The sequence below is a fragment of the Balaenoptera acutorostrata genome, chromosome 10 (genome assembly GCF_949987535.1).
Source record: "Balaenoptera acutorostrata chromosome 10, mBalAcu1.1, whole genome shotgun sequence".
NCBI lineage: Eukaryota > Metazoa > Chordata > Mammalia > Artiodactyla > Balaenopteridae > Balaenoptera > Balaenoptera acutorostrata.
The window spans coordinates 18,568,538-18,592,700 of record NC_080073.1 but is presented as its reverse complement, the minus strand read 5'-3'; positions in this window follow the sequence as shown (position 1 = coordinate 18,592,700).

Below are 24,163 nucleotides of genomic sequence, written 5' to 3'. Positions count from 1 at the left end.
CCAAGTAGCCAAAGAACCCCAAGAATCATTTATGTCTTATATCTCTCTGTGATTGCCCTCTCTTTTTCTTTTCTCCAGTTCTGTAACAAATATATGATGCCAACTATTTGAGCTATTAGGAATACATCATTTTCTGTGATATATCATAGATCAATGGAATATTACTCAGCCATAAAAAAGAATGAAATAATGCCATTTGCAACAACATGGATGGACCTAAAGATTATCATACTAAGTGAAGTAACCCGGACAAGACAAATATCATACGATATCACTTATATGTGGAATCTAAAAAATGATACAAATAAAGTTATTTACAAAACAGAAACAGACTCACAGACACAGAGAACAAACTTATGGTTACCAAAGGGGAAAGGGAGGGGGAGGGATAAATTAGAAGTTTGGGGTTAGCAGATACAAACTACTATAAAACAGATAAACACCTAGGTCCTACTGTATACCACGGGTAACTATACTAAAGAGCTTGTAATAACCTACCTTGGAAAAGAATCTGAAAAAGTGTATATATATGTATGTATATACATGTATAACTGAATCACTTTGCTGTACACCAGAAACTAACACAACATTGTAAACCAACTATACTTCAATGAAAAAAAAAAAGAATACATCATTTTCCAAGCCCACATAAGTAGTGAACATTTACTATGTCTCACACACAAGGCTGATGGCCTCACTTCTATTATCTCAATTAAATCACACAACAACCCTACCCATGAGGTAGGTCCTCTTTTTATTCCCACTTCACTGATGAGGAAACTGCAGCTCTGAGGCCAGCGCACACATTCAAGGTCCCCCAGCTGGTCAATGGTAGAACAGGGACGCAAACCCCTGCGAGTCTGACACTCTCAGCCACCACTGTGCTGCTGCCGGTCCTAACTCTTGGCTTTTAGTTCCTACGGAGTCTATTTTGACATTAGCCAGAACTGAAATTTAGTGGTACCGCCTATGAACTGAAACAGCGAACTGAGAGGGAAGAAAACAGTTTGAAACCTGTTTCAGACCCTGCAGGACTCAAGAAACGGAGTCAGCGGAAATGAGATGCCAGCTGGATTCAGCAAGTCCTCAAATAAGGGGGGGCCATGTGAACCAACTTAATTGGACGATTATTTCAATTATCTAATTAAGAAAGATTACAGCTGAACAAAGCCAGAGCAGGCCTCCAAGGTGGTAGGAAAAAAAAAAAGTTGATTAGCTGGGTTGGCCCTTGGTGGCATTGGGAGGTAGAAGGGACTCCCCATTGTAGGCCCCGGCCCTTGGGACAATCAGCCCTATGCCCCCCCCCCTTTGAAAGCTGTCTTCCACCTTACTTATTACTTGAGACTCAAGTTGTCAAGGAGCCAAATTTTCTCCTCCCTCCCTTCTTTCCTTCCCTTCCTTCTTCCCTCCGTTTCTTTGTTTGTTTGTTTTTGTTTTAAATTTATTTATTTTATTTATTTATTTTCGGCTGCGTTGAGTCTTTGTTGCTGCGCGCGGGCTTTCTCTAGTTGCAGCGAGCGGGGGCTACTCTTCGTTGTGGTGCACAGGCTTCTCACTGCAGTGGCTTCTCTTGTCGCAGAGCACGGGCTCTAGGCATGCAGGCTTCAGTAGTTGTGGCACATGGGCTCAGGAGTTGTGGCTCGTGGGCTCTAGAGCGCAGGCTCAGTAGTTGTGGCGCATGGGCTTACTTGCTCCGCGGCATGTGGGATCTTCCCGGACCAGGGATCGAACCCGTGTCCCCTGCATTGGCAGGCGGATTCTCTACCACTGCGCCACCAGGGAAGTCCCCCTCTGTTTCTTCTTCTTTTCCTCCTTCCTTTTTTACTTCCTATTTATTTTTGTACTAGTTTAGCAAACAAAAGCCAAAAAACAGTGCAGGTTTCCCTCTCCAGTTTAGAACAGGGTTTATAATCTGGTGACCACTACCCACCTACCCCCATGTCTGACCCATATACTTAACAGAAAGTTATTCACCAATATTTCAAAGTCAAGGATTTCACATAAAAGTCCAGATCTCTGGCTTTATTAGAAAAATCAACTCTGACAACACTGGGTCCACCTTCTTAGAGGTCAGATTCAAAATGTTTAATGCCGTGTATGACCCCGTGTGGTCCTGCAAGGTGCTGTGTTCACGCAGCCTCCAGATGGGCCATGGGCTCCCCAGCTCCCAGGGGCGCCGTCTGTCCTTTTGTCTCCTTGACACTGGGGTGAAGGTCACCTGCCATTTATCACCACACTTGCTTGACCCACTCACAGTAAAGAGGGAAGAGAGTGTTTCATCAGTCTGGCCTTTGCTCTATTATGTTACTGGCCTGGCCCGAGCTGGCTTTGATCTTATGATCCTTGTTTTACGGGGCCCAGGGCTTTTACTCTTTAACAAATATTGGTTGAGGGATTTCATCATGCAACATGGTGGAGCAGAGCTCTTAAGAACTAGGCTATGGAGTCAACAGTTCTGGATTCAAATCCTGCCTCACTCACTCACTAGTTGTGTAACCTTGTTCCATTGCCTGATTTCTTTTCTTCTTTGAAAATATTATTTATTTGTTTATTATTAATTTTTGGCCGCGTCGGGTCTTAGTTGCGGCACGTGGGGTCTTCGTTGAGGCATGTGGGATTGTTTGTTGTGGCGCGTGGGCTTCTCTCTAGTTCTGGGGTGCAGGTTTTCTCTCTCTAGTTGTGGTACGCAGGCTCCAGGGCACGTGGGCTCTGTAGTTGTGTCACACAGACTCTGTAGGTGTGGCGCGCGGGTTCCAGAGCGCATGGGCTCTGTAGTTTGCAGCACGCAGGCTCTCTCGTTGAGGCGCACAAGCTCAGTAGTTGTGGCACGCGGGCTTAGTTGCTCCGTGGCATGTGGGATCTTAGTTCCCTGACAAGGGATCGAACCCACGTCCCCTGCATTGTAAGGAGGAGTCTTTACCACTGGACCACCAGGGAAGTTCCATCCATTGCCTGATTTCCAAATGAGGAAATTTACAAGTTACCTAAATACCTATATTGTCATAATACCTGCTTCCCCTTATAATGTAGTTGTGAGTTTCATGGTGGGGATTCAGTGAGAAAACATAATAAAGGACCTAGCACAGTGCCTGGTGTATGGTAAGCACCCCAATAAATGACAGTTTAGGGAAAAAGTACCAGCTCTCAACCTTATGCATCTACAATCTGTTAACAATAATATATACAATATAACTATGCTCTAAACCCATGTATTTTATTCCCTCTCGTCCTCATGAGATCCCCAGATGGTGAACAGCATTATCCCTTTTTTACAGAAGAGGACACTGTCTATCAGACACTGGATTCCCTCTTTAAAGACCCAAGTGTGATGAGAGAGGATGTGCACATGAAAATATATAAGAGGGTTAAAAGACAAAAGTACTCTACTAACTGGGGGGAAAGGAGCAGTAAACTGACATAGGAGACGAGGAGGAAAGATTACTTTTTTTGCTGGGAAATAAATTATAGTAGTTCAGTGCTTCTCAAATTTTAATGTGCATACAAATCACCTGGAGATCTTGGGAAAATTCAGATTCTGATTCAGAGAGTCTGGAGAGGGGCCAAGATTTGGTATTTCAAACAAGGTCTGAGGTGATGCTTTCCTCCTGGTCCATGGACCACGCTTTGAAGAGCAAGTTAGTCCTAAGTTAGCCAAGGTACTGGTAGCCAATCACAGTACCCTATTTCCATCTCCACAGTGACTGGTTCAGTTACAGGCATGGGAACCAAACTTGGCCAATGAGAGTCTTCCCTGGAATTATTCATGCATTTGGGGGAGGGAAGGCCTCTGTTTCTTTTAGGGCCATTAAGGGGAGATGAAGAAACCCTGAGTTGCCTCTAGCCAGGTCAACCTATCCTACACAGAGAAAGTGTCTCTGGTAGGACAGAATGAAGAAGAAGGAAGAAGCCAACAGAGCAATGACGAGAGAAAGAATCCTGATGACATCATTTGAATATGTGGCATCCCTGAAGCCGCTCCATCTCTAGTCTTCCCCAGGACAGGAACAATAATAATTCTTTTTTTTTTTCCCTCACTAGTTGAATTGGATTTTTATCACCTCCCACTCAAAAAGTCTTGAGTCAATATTAGTATTAATTATTAGTATGAGTTATCTTGGTGTATTCATTATCTATCAGTGCTCAACAATTACCCCGAAGTTAGTAGCTTACGACAATAAACATGTGTTCTCTCCCCCAGTTTCTGTGAGTCAGGAATCAGAGAGCAGCTTAGCTCTGCGATCCTAGCCCAGGTTCTCTCATGAGGCTGCAGTCAAGATGTCATCGGGGCTGCGAGCTGGAGCTTGCCTGGGACTAGACAAGGAGCTCCGACAGTGGCTCCGTCACACGGCTGGCAAGTTGGTACCGGTTGTCGGTAGGCGGCCTCTGCTCCTCCCCTAGAGGCCTGCTGAGCGTCCTTAAAACACGGCAGCTGGATTCAGAGAGACAGAGAGAGAGAGAGAGAGAGAACCAGGAAAAACTGTATTCTTTTTATGACCTAACCTCAGAAGTCACATAGTATCACTTCCTCACATTCCACTCATTAGAAGTAAATCACTAAGTTTAGAAGCGGAAGGGAATTACACTCTGCCTTTTGAAAGGAGAAACATCAAAGAACTTGTGGACTTATTTGTAGCTGTAGTTTTAAACCACCACACCTAGCATGTCACGTGGCTGGTAAATTGTAGAACCAAGATCTGGATTCCTGTCTTGACTTTACTACCAATGGACTGCTTGGCCCTGGGCAGGTCATTTCACATCTCTGAATCTCGGTTTCCTTATTTGCCAAATGAGGAGGTTGGAATAGACCTATTTAGCCTTCAAATCCTACAGATGTTTATACCAAAGACCCTTAAGGCCACGTACATTGTTGCCCTTGCAGGAGCCTAATTATCTCAGCCTTCTGCCGAGCCTCCAATCTCCTGAAAGATGACTCTGGGACATGAGGAACCACGATGTTTTTCAACTGTGAATATAACTTGTCTCATATTGCAACCCTCAACCTCATCAAGCAGGACTTGATTCAACTAGTCACCTCGTTAAACAAATGCGAACACGTATGAGGCCAGAGGAACACGTGTGTTTCAACCAGGGCCATTTGGGAACAACTGTCCCCACACTCTTGCTTGGTCAAGCTTCAGATGGTGGAGATTTCGGGATGCGATGGAGGATGAGCAGCCACATGACAACCCAGGTGGTAAAATATCTGGAGGGAAGGTGGACCTTAATCTTATTAATTATGATAAAGATAATGCCTTTAAATTGAGCGCTTACTGTTTGCGGTTACTGTGTTAAATGTGCCTTTTACCTCTTTCTTCCCATAACAATCTCATGAAGAAGGTAATATTAGCACCAGGTATGGATGAGGAAATAGAGAGTAAGAAGAATAGGATGAATTGTGCAAATTCAAATAACTAATAAGGGGTGAAAATGGGATTAAACATGGGTCCCCTGGACTTATATGCCCGTGCTCTCTACCACTATACTTAACTCATTATTTCTCGTAGGTGGCCCAATAGACTCTCAAAAAACAAAAGTCTTAAGACTAGGACTGGCTTTATTGCCATTGTCAGTTTCCTTTTTTATCATAAACTTTGATCTTCTACTTTTTTTTTTTTTTTTTTTTTTTTGGCCTCACCTCGTGGCTTGCGGGATCTTACTTCCCCCGAGCAGGGATCGAAACCAGGCCCCCAGGCAGTGAAAGTGCCAAGACCTAACCACTGGACTGCCAGGGAATTCCCAAGGTCTTCTACGTTTTAAAGAATGATTCCAATTTAAGAGTTACTCATCATTATAAAACATCCATGAGGTCCCCACAGTGTGATCCTTTATTAGGCAAAGATAGTTAAAGAGACTCAGCCTCAAATGCATCTACACAAAACACTCAGTCACGGGAAGGCCTAGATGGCGCCATGAACGGGGCGGGTGACGCCAAGGCAGTTAAGTGGCTCTGGGAGGGGAAGGAGCAGTAATCAGAAAAGTCAAGGCCAGATGGGTAGCCAGGAGGCTTCTAGAGAGGAGGCCCAGGGGAGGACAATGTTGGCAAATATCATAAAGTCCTGGATCAAAGCTCAGCTGGAGGTTCAAGAGCTAGGTAAGCAGCTGGAACCCCGTGGTACCCAAGTCAGTTGGCACAGGCAACCAGGAGAAGTCAGAGGGGAAACAAGTGCCAGGGGTCAGGGCACACAGAAATCAGGCAGATGATGCCTAGAGATCAGGGGGGCAACAAAATCAAGAACAGGGCAAGGCAGCCAGACAGCACAGGCAAGTAGGGTGCACGTCCACGGACAGGAGGAACCAAGTGGTAAGGATCATGGAGACACAGTTCAGGCGGGAACGGACAACTTGGTGAATGGACCAAGATAAACTTCCGTTTCCACTAACAGTGGGTTATGTTATTTGGACCAACCCTCCTTCAGGAAACAACTAAACTTGCTGGATAAACTGAGCATCTTGCAAGCACTTAAGAGTTAATTATATACTAAGACATTATTGAAGGAAAAACAGGAACCCAAAGAGATAAGCAGAGCATGGAAATCACTTTTGAACCAAGGGCATTAGCTGATTCCAACAATCTGAACTTTTGTTTTGATGGCCTTGTGGAATAAGGGAGGAAGAAATCAAAAGGGCAGTCTAATTGGAGAGCCTCTCCATAATAACAGGGACCCCAAAGCCCTGCACCCTTAGGGAAAAGGTGAACCAGAAGTAACCTAGGCCTTGTGTACTGGATTTGCAGCCAGGATTCACAGTGTTTGGTGGTGCAGGCAACCTCAAACCCTTGAATCTGGCTTAAGGGTCCCCAGGCCACTGGCAAATGCAGACACACATTCTCTCTGGAGGAAGGTACATTTATCCTAGACCTCAAATTACTCCTACAAGTTGTTTTTCAGGTACAATGAGCAGCATACAATCAAAGATAACCATGAATAAAAAGAAATAAGGCACCATGAATAAGAACAAGCAGAAACAACACCAGCAGAAATAGTCCTGCCAAGACTTTACATATTGGAATTATCAAACAGATTATAAACTAACCACGCTTAACATGTTTATGAAAATAAAAGACAAGGTGGAGGATATCTACATGGGCCAGGAAACTCTCAAGTCACCCAGCAGATTTGAAAAAGAATCGAACAGAAATTCTAGTAATAAAAAATACCGAGTTGGGACTTCCATGGTGGTGCAGTGGTGGAGAATCCGCCTGCCAATGCATGGGACACGGGTTCGGGCCCTGGTCGGGGAGGATACCACATGCTGCAGAGCAACTAGGCCCGTGTGCCACAACTACTGAGCCTGCGCTCTAGAGCCCGCGAGGCACAGCTACTGAAGCCCACGCGCCTAGAGCCTGTGCTCCAGAGCAGGAGAAGCCACCGCAATGAGAAGCCCACGCACCACAACAGGGGGTGGTCCCCACTCGCCGCAACTAGAGAAAGCCTGTGCGCAGCAATGAAGACCCAATGCAGCCAGAAATAAATTTAAAAAAAAAAAATACCGAGCAACATCAAAGAAAAAAAACTTTATTTTAGACACAAATGTATATTCCATCAAGGAAACTTCTTGGAAACAAGTCTAAGACATAGTAATGGGATGATTTGGGGCTGCAAGAAATAAAGTACCCAACCAAATGTGGCTCAAATGGTAAGGACCATTTACTATCTTACTTATCAAGAAATCCAATGGTTGGGCTGTCCCAGGGTTATTTCTGTAGTGAAACAGTGTCCTGTAGGACCCTGCCTCTTTGCATCTTTCCACGCCACAAACCTTAGTGTGCTGGCTTTGGTTTTAGACTTGTCCCCTTGTGATTGCAAGATGGCTGCAGCAGCTCCAGCCATCATATCTTTATACTACCATATTCAAAAGCAGAAATAAAGGAGGCTTTCTCATGTGCATCTCTCTTTGATCAAGGAGAAAAACCTTTCCTAAAAGCAACTCCACCAGACTTCCCTTCGTGTCTAACTGGCCAGGAATAGGTCACATACTCTAGCTGCAAGGCAAGCTGGGAAAGTGAGTTGCATTTTCAGTCTCTAAAGTGGGAGGTGGAATCTGCAGCCAGAGAGAAGAGGGAGGGAATGGCTGCAGGGTCAGTAGCACTGATTCTATGTAGGAACACTCAGAAGGGGACTATGGTGACAGAGAAAGAGGAGGAAGATTCTAAAATTGCAGCAGTCTGCTTTCAGGAGCAATGAACTTCCTTTTCTATACTATTTTCCTTCTTTTAGAACCATTGCCACATGTCACCCCCTTTTTTAACCCATTCTCCTAAGATACTAAAGCCCTTTTATATGTGATGGAAGAGGGTCTTAAAAGCAATTCATCCAATAGTTTACATTAGTTGTCTGTATTACCACTCCCAGAAGAAACACAAGGAGAATGGGAAGGAATGAATACAATGGTGATATTTCAGACAGTGTTGGCTTGATGAGGGGCTAGGGGGCAAGATAAGAAAGTAGGGGCAGTGAGGTTGGGGACACACTATCCATTATACACTCAATGGGCCTGTGAGTTACCTGACTAGCCTGGTAGGATGAATGAACGTGGACTTGGACGCTGAAGCCTGGGTGCCAGTCCCAACTGAGAAGCTGGCTGGCTGGAGAGAAGGCACTGCCTCTCGACTCCATTTTATTCATCTAGCAAACAATAAAGGTTGGCTCTCGACCTTTAAAGTCCCCTCTTGTTCTCCAACAGTCACAAAACCCGAATCAAAATAAAAAAGCAGTAATAGTTACAAAGGAGAATTCAAAAGAAACTGAAACAATGCTGTTGAGACTCCCTCCCCCTCTGTGTACAGATCTGCCTTTCTTTGTGTATTGGCTTTATTTTCTTTCTTCAGCAGGAGAAGGGATGGAGGGAGAGGGTGATGGAGGGCGGATGGAAGAAGGATTCGGAGGCATTGCTACCCAGACCTCCAGACTTCCATCATTTTAGTTCAGCAAAGGGAAGAGAGAGTCTCTCTTCCAGCGTTTATATATAAAATCTTAAGAAAGGACCTTGCCTATTCCTCACACCCATTCTTTATTGGCCAGGCCTGGGCCCTGTTGAGGGAATGGGGGGTGGTGGGTAACGGCTGTTACTATGACTGGCACCTCCACTAGAACCACAAAGAACAGGAGATGCTAAAGGAAAAGAATAAAAAATGTCTGCATAGTATAATTTGCCCCATTTATAATGATAAAGAAATTGAGACCCAGAGAAGTTAAGCAACTTACCCAAGATACACACAGCAGGTAACTGCCACAGCCAGATTCAATACCAGGTTCACCTACCTCTGAGGCCCAGGCTCCTGCCACTGTGCCTCAGTACATCCTTATAATCACAAAACCATTTGCTTTGCTTTACTTTAAATGGCAATTCTTTGTCATCGTTATTTTCTGAACTAGATCAAGAGATAACTTTTATTCATTTGTAGGTCACCGTCTATTACTGGAAAGTTCTTCTCATTAACCAGTAACTGCTCCACAAGGCATGGGAGAGGGCATGGGAGTCACTGAGGAGGTACTGCCAACAGCTTCACTTCAGAGCATGATTTTGCGGGGAGATAGGACAGAGAGGGAAATGGGGGGCTCTCCAACAGAGTCATAATGTTCTTAGGTTCCCATAAAGTGCCCCAGTGGTCCAGGAAATGGAGAAGTGTGATAATGAATGGTGGGTTTTTAACGAAGACACTCCCCCAACCTGATAGATGATTAAAAGGGTTGGGAGCACTTCAGTGTAATGAGTAGAGAATGTCTACTAATTGTGCTGAAGATACAGAACTTACTACCATCACAGGAGATGTCAGGAACAGAGGGGACGTCCTGCCTGCTGCTTGAAACAGCAGCTCAGTAAACAAGCATCCAAGTCCCCCCGACCCCCGCCATTATTTCTGAACATCTATTCAACCCACACCATCTCCAGTCTTGAACGTTGCCCCCCGCTGCGTTCAGTGTTCCAGGCCCCCAGTCAGGACCTCTCGCCTCTGTCAACAAAGTCAGCCTCAGAATGGTCTTTTGTGGTAACAAGTGGCAAAATTCAAGCAAGGAGGAAAGAGTGGTGGCAGAATCGGACTGGCCCCTGTTCTGGAAGGAGAAAGGGAATAGCCCTAGTTTCAGACCATAACATCCTTCAGCGTGTCCACAGTTGAGTTGGGAAAAAGGGGGGATTTAAAGAGTTTTACTAACCAGATTGCTCCTGCAGCTCTGAATGGACATGGGAAATCTTATCACATCTGAACCAGGAGTGGGAGGATAAGACCTCAAGTAGCCTGAGAATTGTTGGTGTAAGCATGTGGGTGTGCATATGTGGGTGTGTGCACAGGTGTGTGTATGTGTGGGCGTGGACATGCGTGGGTGTGTACATACACTTGGGTGGTAACGTGATGGAGACCAGAGGGTAGGCCAGACTTGATTTTTTTCAGTAGTAATCAGAGCTATTATTATTTTTAAAATTTTTATTGGGGGTATAGTTGATTTACAATGTTGTGTTAGTTTCTGCTGTACAGCAAAGTGAATCAGTTATACATATACATATATCCACTCTTTTTTAGATTCTTTTCCCACACAGTTCATTAGAGTATTGAATAGAGTTCCCTGTGCTATACAGTAGGTACTTACTAGTTAATCTATTTTATATACAGTAGTGTGGATATGTCAATCCCAATCTCCCAATTTATCCCTCCCCCCGCTTACCCCCTGGTAACTATAAGTTCATTTTCTATATCTGTAACTCTATTTCTGTTTTGTAGATAAATTCACTTCTACCCTTTTTTTTTAGATTCCACATAGAAGCCATACCATAATGATATTTGTCTTTCTCTGACTTACTTACTTAGAGCTATTAATGATTAAGCACTGATCATGGCCAGATATTCCACAGGCAGTGTCTTATTGTCTTATGGAATCCTGTCTTAGTTTGGGTTCCCCCAAAGTAGAGCCTGAGAAAAGGAATGGGGTACTGGAAGTTTCTTTGGGAGGTGATCTCCGGAAGCAAGAGGGTGGGAGTGGGGAGAGTGAGACAGGTAAAGGGAGACACGTCCGTGTAAGGCGAGTTATTGAGGTCACTCCACCTCTGGAAGCAATGGACAGCTGGATTCCTCCAATCCCCCCCGGGAAGATGCAGATGCCTCCTTGAACTGTCCACCCCAAGGACCAAGGCTGCTGGGGTGTGTATCACCCTGTTCCTGCTGGCTTTGGTTGGAGGTTCCTCCCCAGGACAGGCGCTCAAAGCATCACAGAAGACCCTGTGCTTCGTGCCCCAAGGAGTGCCTACACCTGTCTGCACAGTGTCCCACCTAAGACATGCCAGGGACACCAGGGTGTCCGCGACAGGTCCTCACCATGGGATGAGGAGGAATCGACTGTTAGTCCCATTTTATGCATAAGGGACTGGATCTGCCCAGGGTCTCCCAGCTGGAAAGTGGCAAACCCAGAGCAGGAATCCAGGTCAGGGCTGCCAGCCCTCAACCGTTAACATTTCAGGATGCTCAGGACGTATCTCAAAGAGGAACATTTCCCGAGGGCCCATGACGTGTCAGACAGTGTGACTTCATTGCCCTTGATGACCCATACACATCGTGACCAAACCTGAAGGGACCCCCCCGTGCAGGGATACTGGCCTGGCTTCTCAGGGCCTCCTAACCGGGGGCCTCCAGAGACATCCAGTGTCACCCTTCTTTCTTGGTGTCATTCAAAGTCAAGTCCAAAATTCCAGGGCTGGAATAGAAAACCCGCAGAGCTCCCAGAGCCCACCAGGACAAGCCCGGCTGCCAGAACGGCCCGAAGCTTTTCACTTCACTCAGTCCCCGTGTCACCCACTGTGGAATCCTGTCCACATCCCTGCCCTGTGGGCATCCGGCCTTTGCTCACACATTTCCCTCAAAGAGGAGCTCACTACGCCCAGTCTATTTCCCACAACTCCCACTGTATTTTCCTCAAGGGTTTTCTGTGACAAACTAATCCCCAAAGCTACCCTGGGGGCTAAAAATGATTGGTGGATAAATATGTTGGAAAAAGCTGCTTGTGTTAATATTTGCTTAGATATTTAAACCACAATAGTGTATTCCGGGCTCTAAGAAATACAGCCGCTAAGAAACTTCTTTAACTTTGCTTAACTGAGATTTATTTGACTGCAGAACAAGAATCTCCTACCAACGTCCCCAGAACCTTGTATATCTTAGAAGTGCTGAGTCACCAAGTTTTTCCCGAGGTTAGAATCTCTCTTCCTGAAGGTTCTACCCACTGGCTTCACTGGTAAGATCTGAGGTACAAAGACCAAGCCCGGCCTCTCCACAGATTGGAATAATCAGATCTAACCCTTACTGAGCATGAAGGTGTAACCAGGCACTGTGCTGAGCGCATTTCCGAGGTTACCCCACACCCCTGGTTTAATGGATGAAGAAACAGAGGCTCAGAGGGGTTAAGTGATGTCACACAGCACGACAGTGGCAGAGCTGGAAAGCAAACCAGCCTTAAAGATGATTTTTTTTTTTAAGATTTTTTTTTTTTTGATGTGGACCATTTTTAAAGTCTTTACTGAATTTGTTACAATATTGCTTCTGTTTTATGTTTTTGGTTTTCTGGCCGTGAGGCATGTGGGATCTTGGCTCCCCGACCAGGGATGGTACCCGCACCCCCTGCATTGGACGGCGAAGTCTTAACCACTGGACCACCAGGGTAGTCCCTAAACAGGATATTTAGAAAAATACTTCAAAGAGCATTTGGCACATGGTTAAGTGTACAGTAAGTGTTATCTGTGTTGTGTTGTGATTATTATTGTCATTATCTGACTGAAGCCTAAGTACTCTTAACCACTCTGCGCCCCTTGCTGGAATCTTCCATTTTCTGGATTAAACATTCCTAACGTTTTCCCATGGTCACATAATGTCTCTTTCCTATTCATTTCTCCACACTGTACAAACCAGGAAGAAGGACTGAGCACTAAGGATGCCTTTTCTAGTTGAAAGCGTTCTTCCATTTGCTGTTTCCACAGATCTTGACCCTCTGTCTAAATCCTCAGAAATGCAATGGTAATGAATCCTTTGAAAAGGTCAGTGAGGGAGAGAGAGCAAAGGGGGCCGAGGAGAAGCCATGTGGAGCAGGAGCCTCTCCTAGACCAGGGGTCAGCACGCTACAGCCCACAGGCCAGCTCTGGCCAGTCCACGGTGTTTTGTCAACAAGGTTTTAAACGAGCACAGCTATGCTCATTCATATATGCATCACCTGCGGCTGCTTTTCGGATCGTAACAGCAGAATTGAGCAGTTGCGAAAGACCTAAAATATTTACTATGTGGCCCATTAGAGAAAAACGTTGCCAACTGCTCCTCTAGATTGTGGAGAGGAGAAAGGTAGGCTGGGGAGATTTTTGATGAGCCAGGCGTCTGTCTTTCATTGTTTTCTGGATACGCCTGGAAAAGCCAGCTGAGAGCTGCTGGGGCCCAGACCAGGACACCTTCTAAGAACTTGCAAGTGAGGAAGATGCCACTCTCTGCTGAAGTTAAACTTCAAATCTATTTACAATGGTTCAGAGCTAAGATAGGCGAAGTCAGCTGTATCATCCATTCCAAGGCCAGATCAGTATGGCTCTCAGTGCATCAAGGTACTGGCCTATCTAAAGAGAGTCAAGGACTTCCCTGGCGGTCCAGTGGTTAAGACTCCACGCTTCCACTGCAGGGGGCACAGGTTCCATCCCTGGTCAGGGAACTAAGATCCCACATGCTGCATGGTGTGGCCAAAAAACCCGTGCTGCAACTCTGATCTAGAAGCAACCTTCTGGGTATGACCTGGCTGCTTCTTGTGCAGTTCTGTCTACAGAGGGGGAGATTCTGCACCCCAGGTCCCCGGATGGGCTTCGGGGTGACCGAGACGCCCCTGGAACTGCGTGTAAGACGCTGTGTGTGTGTGAGAGGATGCACCTCGTTCTGAGGACAGGGATCTTCATGGTCATCAGCGTCTCAAAGGCCTCCATGAAACAAAACAGGGCCTTGGTGTTTATCTGTGTGAATGTTTCGATTAGGGTTTCCGCCCACACCCGCCCCCGACTGAGGGCAGGAACTCTGTTGGCTTCATACGCCACGGTTCCTCTGGCTCTCAGCCCCATGGCTGGCTCCTAAGACATGCTCATGAAGCATGTGTCACAGCAGAAATGGAAGGAAGGGAAGAGGAGTGGCTAGGAGAATGGAGCACGGGAGGAGGGAGGGAGACTGGGGTGAGACACGCAAACCTGAGTGTTCTGGTCCCCGGGATAGTCAGAATTTTCATTGTACATTCATAAACCGACCCTCTGGTTTTATACAAGAGTCATATGAGCGTGGTTTACAGGTTTTCCCTGGGGCACGGACCCGCTCCTGGTGTGCTGCCTGAAAAGCTCATGGACAGAGCCTGGGCCTGGGCGAATTCACCCCGTGGGGCTCCTTGGAGACACACTGCTGGCTTTTTTCCCAAGTGGAAGAAGGGGGTTTTAACTTTCCTGTCATTGCGTTTCTACTGCAACAATGGCATCTGCTCTCTTCCCGCAGCGCTGAGGACATTTCAATCCAGTGTTCCAGTGCCTAGGCCAGGGCTGGCACCCAGCCGGTGCTCAGCAAATATTTATTGAATAAATGGATGTTGTGCTATCTTGAGTAGCCAATAAGATATAGATTGTACAATTATTTTTGCTATTGAATCTATAAACATGATTGAATAACCCACAAAGCACTTGCTATAGTCTGCAACTAGAGACTTTCTAAAGTAAAAAGGCTCACAAAAATTCAAAACAACAATCATGGCTAGTTTTGAAGCACAGGATCCATGAACACACACAAGAGGCCAGTCTGACCCCAACCTGCCGTCCTGAGGGAAGGGTGTCCCCAGGCTCGCCTGACGTAGTCTAGGTGGCAGTGGCTTACAGCTTGGTAGGCAGCAGCCTCCAGCCTTAAAAAAGATCAATTTCAACTCAGATTTGGTTAAGGATTTCTAGGAGTTTAGTAAAACCTCAGAAAGCTGGAAATGGATGTTCTGTGAGAACATGAGGTGGTCATGTCTGTCTTTGGTGACTTAGGTAGATCTCTATCTTATTTGCTCACTCTCTTTTCCAGTCACACACACACACGCGCGCACGCGCCTTTATTTCTTCTGGAGAAAAAAATAATACATGTATGGTGATGTATTTGTTATCTATTCTTGTGTAACAAATTACTCCACAATTTAGCAACTTAAAGCAACAACATTTATTATCTCACGCAAGTTCTGAAGGTCAGAAATCCAAGAGCAGCTTAGTTGGATGGTTCTGACTCAAGTTCTTGTGAGGTCTTGTGAGGGAGCAAACGGCCAGCTGAGGATGCAGTCTTGTGAAGGCTTAACTAGGGCTGGAGAATCTGCTTCAAACTCACTCATATGGTTGCTGGCTGGCCTCAGTTCCTTGCTGGCTGTAGCTGGAGGCTCTAGTTCCCTGCTACGTGGACTTCTCCATAAGGCTGCTCACACATGGCTGCTTGCTTCCCCAGAGCAGAGCAAGGGACATGGAGGGTGGGAGGAGAGACAGAGACAGAGAGAGAGAGACAGAGACAGAGAGAGAGAGAAAGGGGGTTGGGGGTGGGTAGAGAGAGAGCAGGAGAGACTAAAGGAGCTTTTTATAGCCTAACTTCAGAAATGACATACCATCACTTCTCCATAAGCCATTGGTCACGCAGAACAAATGTGATACAGTATAGGAGGGAAATATACAAAGGTGTGAATATCAGGAGGTAAGGATCATTGGGTGGCCATCTTGAGGCTGGCTACCACAGGAAGTTTTAAAATATATCCATAAATTCTTTGACATTCTTCTCTTCAAAAGGTGGAAACTCATTTTCTTCCTTTTGAGTAAGAGCTAGACTTAGCAACTTTCTTGTAACAAACAGAATAGGGTGGAAGTGATGGTGTGACTTCACATAGACAAGGTCATAAAAAGCACTGTGGCATCCACCTTTCTCTCTCAGATCACCGTCTCTGGGGAAGGCAACCTCCACGGTGTGAGGACACTCAAGCAGCCCTATGGAGAGACCCACACGAGAAGAACTGAGGCCTCTGGCCAATAGCCAGCACAACTGGCCCACCATATGAATAAGCCATCTTGAAAGTGGATTCCCCAGCCCCAGCCCCTTGGCCAACAACTTGAATGCAATCCCATGAGAGACCCTGAGCCAGAAGCACCCAGCTAAGCTACTCCCGAATTTTTGACCTATAGAAAACGTGAGAAATAATAAAATGTTTATTATTGTTTTAAACTACTAAATTTTGGGTAATTTGTTATGCAGTAACAGATAATCTAACCATTTATTGAATTTCAGGGTTCTTGGTTGCAAACAACAGTATCTACCCTAGTTAGTTTACACAGAGAAGGAATGTATTAAAGGAACTGGGTAGTTCACTAAATTCCTGAACTAAAGGATGAGGCTTGGAGTGACAAAAACAAGACGCCTCTAGTGGGGATCCTTCTGCTGCTATTGCTGGCACAAACCCTGTATACTCCATCAACAGGGTGCTGCCACTAGGACTGCTGCCACTTTGCCTCTGTAAGCTGGACGTCTCCACCACCACCCCTCTGGAAGAATGGATTCCACATGGTACTTACTTCCAAGCCAAAGCCTTGTGTAAAGATTAGGTCATATGTCCAGGCAGGCCCTGTTGTGATGGTTAATTTTATGTGTCAACTTGGCTGGCTCACAGTGCCCAGATATTTGGTCAACCATTATTTGAGACGTTTCTGTGACTATGTTTTTGGATGAGATTAACCTCAAATCAGTGAAGTCTGATTAAAGCCAACTGTCTTCCAAAATGTGGGTGGGCCTCATCCAATCAGTTGAAGGCCTTAATAGAACAAAGACTGACCTCCCCCAGGCATGAAGGACTTCTGCCAGCAGATTGTCTTTGGACTTGAACCACAACATCAGCTCCTCTCCAGGTCTCCATAATTGCACGACTCAATTCCTTAAAATAAATCAATCCCCCTCCTCCTCGCCTCCCCCCTCTATTCTGTTGGTTCTGTTTCTCTGGAGAATTCTGATTAATACACCTACAAGGTGTATCGGCCTTCTGAGTTACAAGGGAGGCTCAGAAAGTGAGTTTCTGGCTTAGACATATTCAGATGCATAAGATGGGAAATTCTACAAATCCAGGCAAGCTATTCTAGTTGCTAGGCGGCCAAGGAGCCTAACCAATTACCACTGTACTTATTATTTAAAGAGACAAACATCACAGCAATCTTTTATATCAAGTGAAATTTATCCCTCGATAACCACGTCTCTCCCCAGTCCACAGAGAAAAGCCTAGATGACAGTGTGATGTATATCCCTCAAGCTATTTTTTCTGCATTGTAGACTTTAAATATGTGTTTGGGGCATGCACCTGGTGAGATCCCAGGGAATTCTACTTATATTTAACTCTTTGCTCTACAGACAATAACATCTTTATTCTGTATATACCTCCTTTCTTTAATTACGTACATTTGTAAATAATGAATGACATTTCCCGCAAGAGATTTTCTAATTTTATCTGTTGATCCAAATTAAAGTCTGACCATAATTCCTTCTCTAGGGAATGATGTTGTATGTCTGTGAATAAAGTTATAAGCATCACAGGCCCTTGGGAGGAAGGCGGTAGTTCTTTCTTGGCTGGAAAAATCCCAGGAAATCTCATTAATTCAGATTCCTTAAGGTTGGAGTCTGTGATTATTCAACCTTCCCTAGGTTGGAGTTTGCCCTTTCATTTTCTCTGGGTACAGTGATTATATAAAAAAAGCCAGATTACAAGAGGAGGACTGCAGTAGCTATAGCTCCAGAAGGCTTTAGCACACAATTTATTTGGGTCCAAAGGTAACCTGCTACATAGAAGTAATTTTTACTTCTAAGTCAGAAGAAGAAGTGATGAAGACTGTTTCTATCATACAATCTTTAAGATTTTTCTGATAAGAGTGATAAAGTTTTGTTCCTTGCTTTAAACAGCAAACAGCAAAGCTGGAATCCACAATGGGACCTTGGACTGTACGAAACAGCATTAACCTGGGATCATGCTTCAGGAACAATCCACGGTCTACTGGAAGTATCCAAGAGAAAGGCAATTCCAGAATGACTGCCACAGTTGTCTTCTACAAAGGCTTCTATTAGAGTGCAAGCAAAATCCAAGCACAATGAGAGTATTTATTATGAGTTCCATGAATATTTTAAAACCAGAACACACACATGTAATAATGCTAGCCAAGTTTCAGAACTTCGAGTGAGATACACTTCCCCTGGCATGAAGGAGAAGAACTTACAAACGATGCATTTTCAATAGAAAGGGCCTCTGTCCTATAATCAACTGAGCTGTTGCTGAGTGACTGGGTCCCAGGAAAAGAAAATGATCCCCTCAGCTTTTGGGACAACTGGGCAGGTTCTGGGGCTGACAAGAGTGCCCAGGAAATACATTCTGGCTTCATGTGGCCTTGATCCTTCAGTGCGCCATACAGATATTACCATCTTCCAGCTGTCCTCACCTGAGACAGGTAGGGAAGTTCTGCAGGAAAGAGAGCAGGGGTGGCAGTGAGGTCCTCCTTCATGTCATTTTCTTGGCAGTTGCTTTGAGTAATGGCCCTGTGAGGCCTTGGTGTGTGTGCTATGGGCATGAGGTTGAGGACCCAGCCCAAGACCACTCCACAGGCCTTTCTGTCCACACCTTTCCAAATCTGTAGTTTTTTCAATATTAAAAGGTCATGCATGCTTGGCTTTAAATGCAAACATTCCACAAGCTGATCGTTAAAAAGTGACACCCCTTTCTTCTCATCCCAGAGTGTGAACTGTGTGAAGAGTTGGGTGTGTATCTTTCTGATCTTGTTCTCCATGCATGGACAAACACTAACTTTTATCTGTTCTATAGCCATCAATCTATGGAGCTATCTAGCTATCATCTATCTATTCGGTCGTCCGCTTATGTATCTAAAATTTACTCAGACCCGCCAGCAGTGAAGGAGGCTCACATGCCAGGCAGTGATTAGACTAAACTCAGCTGTACATGATAGGCTTCTTTCCAGTTGATGAAACCATCTTAAGGGAAAAAAAAATTTGTAGGCTCCCTTTGTGCAGAAATTTAGGGGTAGGTTTAATTTCCATTATAGCCTGATTCAGGGGCTCAACGACATCATCAGGACCCTCTTTCTCTCTGTCCCTCCTCCCTTCGTCCCCCACGCTGCCTTCATCCTCAGCCTCTCGGGATGGGCAAGATGGCACCAGCAGTCGTGGGGTCCCAAGCTCTTCCAAGTTCAAGGCAGGCAGAAGTATGAAGAGACCTAACGGAAGTCCCATTGCCGCTCTTTGGCTCTGGCCACCCTCCGTAAAAGAGCCCCCCGCCTTGCCCCTTGTGTTACCCTTACAACGGATTACCCTGTTTTATTTTGTTTTTAAGCACTCACCGCCAACTGAAATTATGCTGAGTCTCTGTAACTTGTTGATCACCTGTCTGCCGCTCGCTGGCAAATAGGCTCCACCACAGCAGCACCCCCACCTGCCTTGACCCTGCTGAATACCCCAGCTTCTCGCAATAAATATTTGCTGAGTGAGGTCCTACCGTAGAGCACAGGGAGCTCTGCTCGATGTTATGTGGCAGCCTGGATGGGAGGGGAGTCTGGGGGAGAATGGATACCTGTATATGTATGGCTGAGTTCCTTTGCTGTGTACCTGAGACTATCACCACATTGTTAATCAGCTATACTCCAATATAAAATACAAAGTTAAAAAAAAAAAAATTTGTTGAGGGAGTTGCTGCAGCCAGGGAAATATCATGTGCTGATTGGCCAGGCTCAAGTCACATGACCCCCCCTCCCCCAAACATCTGGAATGAGAGCAGGGGAAAAGATGGTACTGCAGAGGAAAATCAGGGTATTGTTAGCAGAAGAAAGGTGACTGGAATGGATGGGTTGAGTGGCAAAACCCACTGAGGTCCACTGCATCAGCTAAGCTTACATGTGGATTTCCCAAACGTAAAGACCAAATACTATGGTGCTATATTTGAATACAGGGTTTGCCGCTTATTAGCCGAAAGACTTTTTGCAAGTCACTTGGCTTCTCTCAGCCTTGGCTTCCCTCATGAGTAAAATAAGAAAGAGACCTAACACTTCATGCAACGATTAGATATAATATACCTAAAGTGGTCAATAGATGGTAGATTCAGTAAATAGTAGCTTTTACTATTTTTGTGGCCCTGGTTATCCATTCCTAGTAATCTTCTCCTTTTGATATCTTAAACAAAATCCAGTGCAAACTCATTTCAAAAGCCCCAAAATGTGAGGTAATTAGGGGTTGGTTAAGGGCTTCACCACTTTTTTTTTTAAAGCAAAGTTATCAGAAAATTTAACACTAGCATAGCATCACTGACACTGGAGGCTGCCGGCAAACAATGATTTGAAGGAGATCCCTGGCCGGGGTGACTTTTAAAAATATTTAACAACTGGCTCAGCTGGTATTATCCAATCAGAATAATCAGCTGCCTCAGTTTAAAAGGATGCTGGCCTTAAATAGCATGTCCAGCTCCTATCCTAGGAGGCACTAGTGAAGGCAGGTCCAGCCAGAAGTCACTTCTGGGCAAATCCACCATCAGTGTCTGGTCACACAGCTTCACATCAGAAGTGGTCATGGCTGTGCTTCATCCCCATCCAGGAAGATCTTCTCCACTCCAGATGTGCGTCTCGGCTTTTGTGATGCCGCGGATGACAGCCATCCAGCCCGTCCCCCAGGCTTACCCACAGTAAACCAGACACTCGGCCTTTCCAACGTGCCTGCCCTGCTGAGCTGACCCTCGAGTCATCCACAGAGGATGGCGCACATGCTCGGTGGCTTGCAGGAGCTGAGACCTGCCCACCAGCTTGGGCCAAGACTCAGTCCTTAAGTTCTGTGGGCAATGGACACAATCCCGGCGGGTTATTGGAAACCTAGTGGATTTTACTGAAATCAAGGTTGTAAAGGCAGCATACCAGGAACGAAAAGTCAGATCACTGGTAATACCACTAATGACAGCTCCAACATTTCCTTTAGAGCCTTTTCTTGGCATTCTTATAAAAATCACTGAACTGGAAATATCAAGTCTCTGACTTCCCAAGCGGACCTATGCCTGAACCTCCAAACACAGAAAGTGAACTCTCAGTGGCAGCCCAGACTCTCCACATCATCCCTTTAGCAGTAACCACCTTTAAGCATTATGCATCAAGCAGCCTAAAGACTTCTTTCAGTTTCTTTGAACTTTTTCCTGCTTTCCCGAAATCCATTTTAACTTCTTTGCTTAAGATATACCCTTATTATGACCAAATTTCATCCACCTGAAATTGGTCAGTTTTTAAAAATTATGGTCACATATACATAGCACAAAATTTTACCATTTAAACACTATTTAAATGTACAGTTTGGTGGCATTGAGTACATTCACATTGCTGTGCAAACCATCACCATCCATCTCTAGAGCTTTTTTCCTCTTCTCAAACTGAAACTCTCCACCCATTAAACGATGACTCCGCACCGCTCCCTCCCTCCATCCCCTGGCAATGACCATGCTATTTTGTCTCTATGAATGTGACTATTCTAGGGACCTCACATAAATAGAATCATATACTATTTGCCCTTTTTTGACTGGCTCATTTCATGTAACCACTGTCCTCTAGGCTCACCCATGGTGTAGCTTGTGTCAGAATTTCCTTTGTTTTTGTTTGTTCGTTTGTTTTCTTTTAATTACTTAATTAATTTTGGCTGCATTGGGTCTTCGTTGCTGTGCTTTCTCTAGTTGCGGCGAACAGGGGCTACTCTCTTTGTTGCAGTGCGTGGGCTTCTCACTGTGGTGGCTTCTCTTGTTGCGGAGCACAGGCTCTAGGCGCACGGGCTTCAGTAGTTGTGGCACGTGGGCTCAGTAGTTGTGGCTCATGGCCTCTAGAGCGCAGGCTCTGTAGTTGTGGCACACGGGCTTAGTTGCTCCGCGGCACGTGGGATCTTCCCGGACCAGGTCTCTAACCTGTGTCCCCTGCATTAGCAGGAGGATTCTTAACCACTGCGCCACCAGGGAAGTCCCTCCTTTGGTTTTAAAGCTAAATAACACTCCATTGTATGTATATGCCACATTTTGTTTATCCATTCATCTGCTGATGGACACTGCAGATGTTGCTTCTACCTTTTTGTTATTGTAAATAATGCTGGTATAGGGACTTCCCTTGTGGTCTGGTGGTAGAGAATCTGCCTTACAATGCAGGGGATGCAGGTCTGATCCCTGGTCAGGGAACTAAGATCCCACATGCCATGGGGCAACTAATCTCGCGCGCCACAACTAGTGAGCTCGCATGCCTCAACAAGTGTGCTGCAAACTACAGAGCCCGTGTGGCCTGGAGACCACGCACCCTGCAGCCCATGCGCCACAACTAGAGAGAGGAAACCCGCACACCACAACATAAGATCCTGCATGCCGCAACTAAGACCCAACGCAGCCAAAAAAATAAAAATAAAATAAATAAATAATGCTGGTATAATCATGGGTTGTCAGTGTCTAAGGTTATTTTTTCCCCAGAAACTTGTTAACTAGGTTCTACCTTGATTATCAGTTCTTGTATCTATATTAAATGGTTATTACAACGCCCTTCTACTAGGATTTATTATACCTGAGTTTAGATACACTGTGTCAGGTTTATTCTACAATTTAAACCCAATAAGACCCCAGGTGGCCTCTTTCAAATCCTTTTACCCCATCTCCCTGTCACAGCCAATGTCCGCTTGCAGCTCTTGTCTAATCAGCCCCAGAAAGGCAATCCCCACTTTTACCTGAAAATGGAGCAGGTTTCATTTTGTCAACAGCTGGTTCATAAGACATAAGAAGGAAGATTTTAGAAATGGGTACCTGGTGGATGATATTCATTTTCTTTTTCATACCCTTTGGTATAGACTACATTGTCTAAAAGGGTCTTGTATTACTTTCCTAATTAAAAAAGAAAACTCTCTCTCTCTCTCTCTCTCTCTATATATATATTTTTTAAACTGGTTTTAAAAACAAAGTTGTGCATGAAGAAGTCTCTTTCTAAAATAGAGGTCTGGGACTTCCCCGGCGGTCCAGTGGTTAAGGCTTCACCTTCCAATGCAGGGGGTGTGGGTTTGATCCCTGGTCAGGGAGCTAAGATCCCACATGCCTCGTGGTCAAAAACCAAAACATAAAATGGAAGCGATATTGTAACAAATTCAATAATGACTTTAAAAATGATCCACATCAAAAAAATCTTAAAAAAATAAAAGAGAGGTCAGCAAACTTTTCTGTAAAGGGCCACACGGTAAATATATTAGGTTTTGTGGTCCACAGTCTTTGCTACTACTAGTTAACTCTGTCTTTAGAGCATGAAAGCTGCCACAAGCAAGACAGAAACACATGGGTGTGACTCTGTACCAATAAAACTTTATCGACACTAAAATTTGCATTTCTCCAACATGAACATTTTCAATCATTAGTAAAAACCCATTCATAGCTTGAAAGCTGTACAAAAACATTTGTACCACTGATCATAGTTTGCCAACTTCCCTCTAAAAATAGCATAGATGAGATAAAAAGTCCCCTTTCAAATTTTGCATCAATTCCAATCTTTTCCATGCCTTTTCTCGGTGCTTATTTGTTTATTACATTTTACTATGGAAAGTTTCAGATATACACAAAAGCAGAGAGAAAAGCCTAATAATCCCCATGTATCCATCACTCAAGCTTCAAAGATGATCAACTCGTGTCTAATCATACGTTATCTATAGTGTCACTCACCGCCTCTGTGTTCCCCTGCATTATTTCAAGCACATCCTAACATCATATCTTATCCATAAATATTTTAGAATGCATTTCTAAAAGATAATACTTCATTTAAAAATACCATTATCACATCTAAAATAAGTGACAATAGTTTTAGCTTTCAACATGCTAAAGCAGAATTTCAAAAACTCCTTTAAGCAACAAGACATCATCAGTGACATTCAGAAGTTCACGATAACGTAGTGGTTGAAAGTCTAAAACGAGACACCACTTGGCAGCAATGTGGTGTGGGGAAAGGCACTCGCCCTCTCTGTGCCGCAGTTTCCTTATCTGTAAAGGTGAGGATGTCAGAAGTATGTACCTCTTAATGTTGCTGGGAGAATGAGCTGAGTTACGATGCATAATGGGCCTAGGACAGTGCCTGGCACGTGGCAAGTATTAGCCAGTGT